Here is a 7772-nt window from a genome sequence, read left to right on the forward strand (position 1 = left end):
AATTCTCAATAAAATACTTGCAAGCTAAATCCTAGAAATATAAAAAAGATTATCCACCACAATCAAGTAGACTTCATCCCAGAGATGAAGGGATAGTTTAATATATATAGATTGATGAATATAATCCACCATAAAAACAGAATAAAGGATTAAAGTACACATGATCATCTCATTAGATGCAGAAAATGCCTTTGACAAAATCCAGCATCACTTCATGATAAAAGTCCCAGAGAGACTAGGAGTATAAAGGAAATACCTCAACATAATAAAGGTAATTTAGAGCAAGCTCATGGCCATCATCAACCTAGATGGAGAGAAACTCAAATCATTCCACTAAAATTGGGAACAAGACAAGACAATGATGCCCATTCTCACACTTATTCAATATAGGTACTTGAAGTCTTAGCTAGAGTAGTAAGATAACTGAAGGAGATCAAAGGAATACAAATAGGAAAGGAAGACATCAAAGTATGATTATATAGCAGATGATATTTTTTATACATAAAAGACCCTAAAAACTCTACCAGGAAACTTCTACAACTGATAAACACATTCATCAAAATAGCAAGATAGAAAAATCAACACACAAAAATCAGCAGCCTTCCTATACACAAATGATAGATTGAGACAGAAACATGGAAACAGTACCTTTCACATCAGCGAAACAAACAAGCAAATCTTGGGATAATTCTAACCAAGCAAGTGAAACACTTGTATAATAAGAAAATTAGAACATTTAAGAAAGTAATTAAAGAAGACACCAGAAGATGGAACTATCTTCCATGCTCATGGGTCAATAGAATAGATGGCCATCTTACCAAAAGCAATCATACAGATTCAATGCAAATTCCCATAAAAATTCTAACAAAATTCTTCACAGAAAATGGAAAAGACAGTCTTCAGCTTCATATGGAAACAAACGAACAAACAAACAAACAAAAAAAACCCTCAGAATAGCTAAAAACAATCCTGAATAATAAAAGAATGCCTGGAGACATCACCATCTCTGATTTCAAATTGTACTACAAAGCTGTAGTAATAAAAACATCATGGTATTGGCATGAAACATACACATTAATCAATGGAATCAAACTGAAGACCACTCATAAGTGTGCACACCTACGGACCCCTGGTTTTTGATAAAGAAGCCAAAAGCACACAGGGAAAAAGAAAGCATCTTCAACAAACAGCGCTTGTCAAACTGCATGTAGAAGAATGAAAATAGATCCATATCTATCACCCTGTACAAAACTCAACTCCAAATGGACCAAGGACCTCAGTATGAGGCCAGATACACTGAATCTGATAGAAGAGAAAATGGGAGAATAGTCTTGAACTCATGGGCACCGGAGACAACTTTCTGAACAGGACACTGGTAGTGCAGGCACTAAGATCAACAATTAATAAATGGGACCTCATGAAACTAAAAAACTTTTGTATGGCAAAGAACAGTATCATTTGGACAAAGTAACAAACTACAGAATAGGGAAATATCTTTACCAAACACATGCAGTAGAGGGCTGATATCTAAGACACATAAAGAATTAAAAAAAGAAAACCCAATTAAAAATGGGATATATATACAGAGAGTTCTCAAAAGATGAAACACAAATGACAGAGAAACACTTAAAGAAATGTTCAGCATCCTTAGTCACCAGGGAAATGCAAATCAAAACTACTTTGAAATTCCATCTTACATCTGTCAGAAAGGCTAAGATCAATAAAACAAATGACAGCTCATGCTGGTGAGGATGTGGAGAAAGTGGGACATTTATTCATTGCTTGTGGGAGTGCAAATTTGTACAGCCTCTATGGGAGCCAGTGCGATGGTTCCTCAGGAAGCTGGGAACCAACCTATCTCAAGATCCAGCTGTACCACTCTTGGGCATATACCCAAAGAACCTCACATCCTACTACAGAGACACTTGCTCATCCATATTCATTGCTGCACTACTCATAACAGCCAGAAATTAGAAACAGTCTAGTTGCCTATCAACAGATGAATGGATAATAAAAAATGTGGTACATTTACACAATGGATTATTATTCAGCTGTTAAACAAAATTATAAAATTTGCAGATAAGTGGTTGGAGCTAGGAAAAAAAAATCATTCTGTGGTAATCCAGACCCCAAAAGACAAATATTGTACATATTCTCTTATGTATTGGATGTTAACTCTTAAGCCTTTGATAGGCATGCTAGAGTCCAAACACCACAGCAGTTAGAATAGAGTAAAGGACTAGGGAGGGGAGGGTCTTCCAATGAAGGGGAAGTAGAATATATAGTGGAGCAGGAAGATTAAATGGAGAGGCGGAGGGAAGAAGAGGTAAAGGAGGGAATACAGGGAGGTACAACTAACACTAAGGGCCATCTGAGGGATCATATGGAGGCCTAGGGAGAAACCAAATGCCTTTGTTCTGCTAAAGGAGCATAGCAATAAAATGACTGGTAAGGACATTCTGCTATACTCACATATCAGTTTCTTACTCATCCATCATCAGAGAAACTTCCCCTTGAAGTAGATGGGAACTAAGACAGAGACCCATGTGGGCGGATAAAGAAAATCCAAGAATGCCCGAGTAAATACTAATTTAGGGAATACTCACACCCTGAAAGGTAAAGCCCCACCGAGGTCTTCTGCCCTTGGAGGTGCAGGATGCTGTGATGCAGGATGATAGTCAGGTCTCAGCCCATCACCCCATGAGAAAGCAAGCATGACCTCTCCTCTTTCTTATAAGGGATCACCTCTGCACACCGAAGCCACACCCCAAGACTCTGTAACCACTGGTGGAAATGAATTCCCATTACAGACCCACAACAGGACAATGTGCAGAGAGTGAGAGACTTTGGGCACCGAGTTCTAACTCGGGGTGTCTTCATCACACCCTTCTCCTCCAGGTTCAGATAGCTATGTTGAAGAGGGGACAGAAAGATTTTAAGAGCCAGAGGGGATGGATGATACCAAGAAAAGAGTGTCTTCCAGACACAACAGGACAGACATCCATATGAACTCACAGAGACTGTAACAGCATGCACAGGAACTGTATGGCTTCAAGTAAGACTGGGTTCCAGGGCTGAGATGGGGAAGTGGACATGATCTCCCACCTCTCACCAAGAAGCTATTTCCAACTGACACTTGCTTGCAAAGGAAAAATTAGTTTCCTCCAAAGGAGTCTCACTGCGTATAGTAAGGCATGGGCAGGTCCCAAGCCCAGCAGTAGATGGCAAACACAATGAACTCAATGGTGTTTTTGTAGACCTTTTTTTTTGACTCATATTTCCTTGTTTGAGCACTTTTTGTCTTACTGGTCTTTGGCTTGTATATTATGGTTTCTGATTCTGTGTGGTTTTCTTGTGCTCGTTATTCTTTTAAATTCTGGTTTGTTTGTTTCTGTTGCCTGTTGGTTTTCTAAAGAGAGAAGAAAAAGCAGGGAGTTAAGTGGATGAGAAATTGGGGAGGATCTGGGAGGAGTTGGAGGACGGGAAACTGATCAGAATATATTGTGTGGGGAAAAATGTATTTCCAACTTAAAAAAAAGAACTATCAAAAAAATAGTACGGACCCATTGTACCTAGAATTATTTCTATTATATTATTATTTCCTCTAAGATTAAAACTCTCCATCTTAGAGGGGAGCTCCTTAAGACACAGGATGTTAGAAACAACAGGCTATCTAAAGAGGACATGAAACATTGTACCCTGCAGGGAAACTCAGTAAGCTCAGAAAGCAAACAACAAAGGGCTTCAGGAAGTCCCCCAAACCGACCAGATTCAAGAGGCCTCTCCCACCTCAGGCATATATAAGCAGTAAGGACTGTTGCGAGACAGTCTCAGACAAGCTGAGATTCCTCGAAGATGCGCAGATAACTGAGCTGCCTGGAAGAAACAGTTTTCAACTTGTTAAGCTGCCTGCAGGCTGTGCTGTGAGCTCCAGATTTCCAGGTTTTGTCAACTGTCATCCATGCTGTGCTGTTATCCATGCTTGCAGGGATACAGCTGTCTTTTGAGTAATTTCTGTTCCTGCAAGTAGCCCCTTACTTATATTACCCAACAACTCTCAGTAGTTCATTAAGTTGGGCTTCAGTAGTAGCCTTGCTTTGGTTTGTCATTGGTTCCCTGTCTGGCACAAGGAGATGTTTGTTTATATCTCTGGAAGAATAGTATCACACAACAATGACTGAATTTATGTGTGCCATGTGAGCCCAGGAGCCGGAGGAGGCCAGGAGAGGGTATCATATTCTCTGGAGCTAAAATTACAGGTTGTTGTGAGCTGTCATGTGGGTGCTGTAAACCAAGGCTGGGTTCTCTGTAAGAGCAGTAAGTACTTTAACTACTGGGCCCTTCCTCCAGTCCCCATAGAATTCTTTGCAATTGTAATTCATGTATAAATGAACATATTCTGCATTTACAATAATGGGATAGTATCACTGTTGCTAGGATACCACGTCATTCTTCCAAGTATCACTTGAAAAAAATTAAACCTTTTAATTACCACCTTACTTAAAAGAGGTTGGCTGAGATGATATGTGTTATATATTTACCATATCATGTTTTGTTCAGAGAGCCTGGAGCTTAATGTTGGAGGGTCACACAAGTGGCTTAGAATACTTGAGATCTAAAACATATATTTAAGGTTTAAACTTCAATTAAAAATACTGTTAATGAAGACCCCCTGGTATTTGGTATTTGGAATTAGGTAAATGATGTTTGCTGTCATTTACAGCCTTCCCCAGGTACTTTGCCTGCTTCTCAGTAATGCTAATCGTATCTATTACTGAGGCAACAGATGAAAATAAGTTGGTTAATATGTCTTCATCTCAATGAAACTCTATTTCTAATAATTTTGTATATCTACTTTCAATAATATATTCAAAGCCAATGAAAACAGGGCTGAAATTTGCTTATTTTTGCAGTTACTTTGGCTATTGAAATCTTCCTATATTATTTCAATGTGTATTTAGATAGAAATAAAATGTTATAACATTATTATTTTTTTAAAAAGCCAATTTTGTCATTGCTTCAAACACAAGCTTCCGTTTGCATGGGCTCTCAGTGGTGCTGTTCAGGGCCTCTTAGGAGAGATAGCATCCTATGCTTCCTCTTTGGTATTCCAGCCTTAGGCTTAACAAATGGCCCCCTCTTGTATGCCGAGCTGGTAATATGAAGAAAGAAACATCAGTGCCCAACGAGTATCGTGAAGGTGATGGCAGCAGTGGCAGAGACAGCTCCAGCTCTAGAGCAGCAGTGGCCTCCTCCAGAGCAGCCCGGAGTGGTAGTGACTGTGACAATGGCCATCACAGGAAGACACAGCTGCACAGTTTGAGAGGAGAGGGCAGGAACAAGAGGGGCAGTGAAGTGGAGAGAAAGTGAAGGATGATAAAGGCCATAAGAAGCCAGAAGAGGAACTTCAGGCCCTGGTCACTGAGGAGTTCCTTAGAGTTGCCAAGTCTTTGGGGCCGTAAGTCTCTGACACCCCAGGTCCTAACGCTGTAATGGCCCTACCAGGGCTGAGCAACCTGGACTTCTAGGAGAACCTTGGGAATTACCGGTTTAGTTAACCAAGGACTGCACCAGAGCTGTAACACTAGAGGGCAGCACTTGCTGCTACTCCTGAAGGCCTCCTGCCCAGCATTTGAAGAGCTTGTCTTTGCCTACTCAGGATTCCTATTCGGGCAAGAGGGTTCTAGCCAGCTGACTGGGAACAAGAAGATGAACTGCTAGGTGGAGGTCATCTGCGGGTGTTTCCTTGTTACACTTCAGGACATTCATATGTTCCTAAGTCACTTCTGTGAAGAGATGCTGTGACCAAGGCAAGTCTTACAAAGGAAAACATTTAATGGGGGGGGGCTTAAGCTTGGTCCATCATCATCATGGCAGGGAGTGTGGTGGCATGCACGCCAGGCGTGGTGCTGGAGTAGTTGAGAGCTGCATCCTAATCCACAAGCAGAGAAAAAGTGAGCCTGGGCCTGGCATGGGCTTTTGAAACCTCAACGCCACCCCCAGTGACACACTTCCTCCAACAAGGATACACCTCCTAATCCTTCTAATCCTTTCAAAGATTCCCACTCCTTGGTGACTAAGCATCCAAATATATGAAACTATGGGGGCCATTCTTGTTCAACAAACCACACAATCTGCTACATGTTTCCCTTGTAGATACCCATCTGGACACAACAGAAAAGTTAAAATTCAGCCAGCTTCTTAGTTACTTTTACTACAGCTTTGATAAAATGCTCTGACCAAAGCAACTTGAAAGTTAATTTTTGCTTTGGCAGCATGTATCCTAAAATTAAGATGATACCAAGTAGATTAGCATGGCCTGTTTTTGCAAGGAAGACATGCTGATTTCTAAAGAGTTCCACATTTTTTAAAAAAGGTTATTAGTGCTCAGAGTTCAGGCAGGTTACAGTCCCCCTTGGTAGGGAAGTCACAGTGACAGGAACCAGAGAGAGCTAGTCACATTGTGTCCACAGTCAAGAAGCAGATAAGAGGAGTCCATGCCTGCTTAGTGCTCACTTTTACAGTCCAGCATCCCCTGCCCTGGTAGTGGTTCTGCCCACAATATTAGATCTCAATCAAGAATAATGATACGGGGGGGGGGTCCTGACCCAAGTGAGCATCCAAGGGGCACCCAAAGCCAGGTTAGCAGGTGTAACTGTATTGTGAAATCTTGCCTCTGTTCCTCAGAGATGTCTGTTACTTGGCAACTCTGAGCTGAGAGTCCCACTGATCTGGTTGGGATGCTGGGCTGGGGCTATCTGGTACATAGGGGTGATTTGTTATTTGAACAGTGGCCTTGACCTTGGGGCTACTACCTCTCCAATGAATGCTACAATCTGTACCAGTGACAAATAATGCCTATTGGAGAGACCTAAACCCTCCTGGGAGCTTCTGATGGGAAGTCCTCAGCCACGGAGGGTGGGCTGACCCCCAGGGACAGACTTCCTCAGTACCCCCACAGACTGATGCTGTACCGCACGACTTGCCCCCTTTACACAGCATCAAAAGCAGATGATACTCTAAGCCTATTTTGAGAAGAGGATCATGGCCTGCTAAACCCAGATGATGCCAGGAATTGGTTTGGCCCTTTTCTAAAGATTCTGGATGTATCTGAGTAGGAGTCCCTTATGAGCAAGGCAAGAGTAGGATTGATGCAGAAGGGAGAATGACTTCCTCCCCAGTGCCTCAGTGGGATCCTCACTCTTGACAAGCCATAGATAGGCTTTGCAATTTAGTTTTAACTTAGAGTGGTACTGGATGCTCCTAAAGTGAACCATATAACCACTTCTATAGTGCTAGAAGCTAGGGCTGTTGTTCTGATTTTATGCCTAACAAACTGAGTGACTGTGGTACCCCCTGGAAGTGAGAAAGGAGGTAGCAAATTGGTTGGGCTCCTGAGCGCGTAGCGTCTGCATAGTCTCCAGGTACCTTGCCTTCCCTATCCTGGAGCAGCAGAGCACAAGAAGGTGGGATCTATCACCATTCAAGATTTTATTCCATTTACCAAAATTATATCATCATCATCATCATCATCATCATCATCATGTATATGGTATGTGTGTGCCATATGATGGCAAAAATGTGTCTGAGTTTCTCCAATGTCAGTCAGACCAGGAGGCAGAGGGTTTGGGCCAGATCCAGAAGTGGGTATAGTCCACCATTGCCAGAGCACACACCACAAAGGTTTTACAACCTTGCCAAACAGCATCACTGTAGTTCTTTTTTATTATTCTTTACTCTTTTGGAGGACCCACCACCTGGTTCCCAAATAA

General features: G+C 41.8%; 1 non-coding gene across 1 annotated transcript; it reads left to right on the plus strand.

Moving 5' to 3' along the window:
- Nucleotides 1-6263: 6263 nt before the first annotated feature.
- On the plus strand, nt 6264-6368 carry LOC121135573. Its single transcript, XR_005872678.1, has one exon. It is a non-coding gene; the product is annotated as a U6 spliceosomal RNA (small nuclear RNA).
- The last annotated feature ends 1404 nt before the right edge of the window (nt 6369-7772 follow it).

Source organism: Mesocricetus auratus, unplaced genomic scaffold, assembly GCF_017639785.1.
Source record: "Mesocricetus auratus isolate SY011 unplaced genomic scaffold, BCM_Maur_2.0 Super-Scaffold_4256, whole genome shotgun sequence".
NCBI classification, from domain to species: Eukaryota; Metazoa; Chordata; class Mammalia; order Rodentia; family Cricetidae; genus Mesocricetus; species Mesocricetus auratus.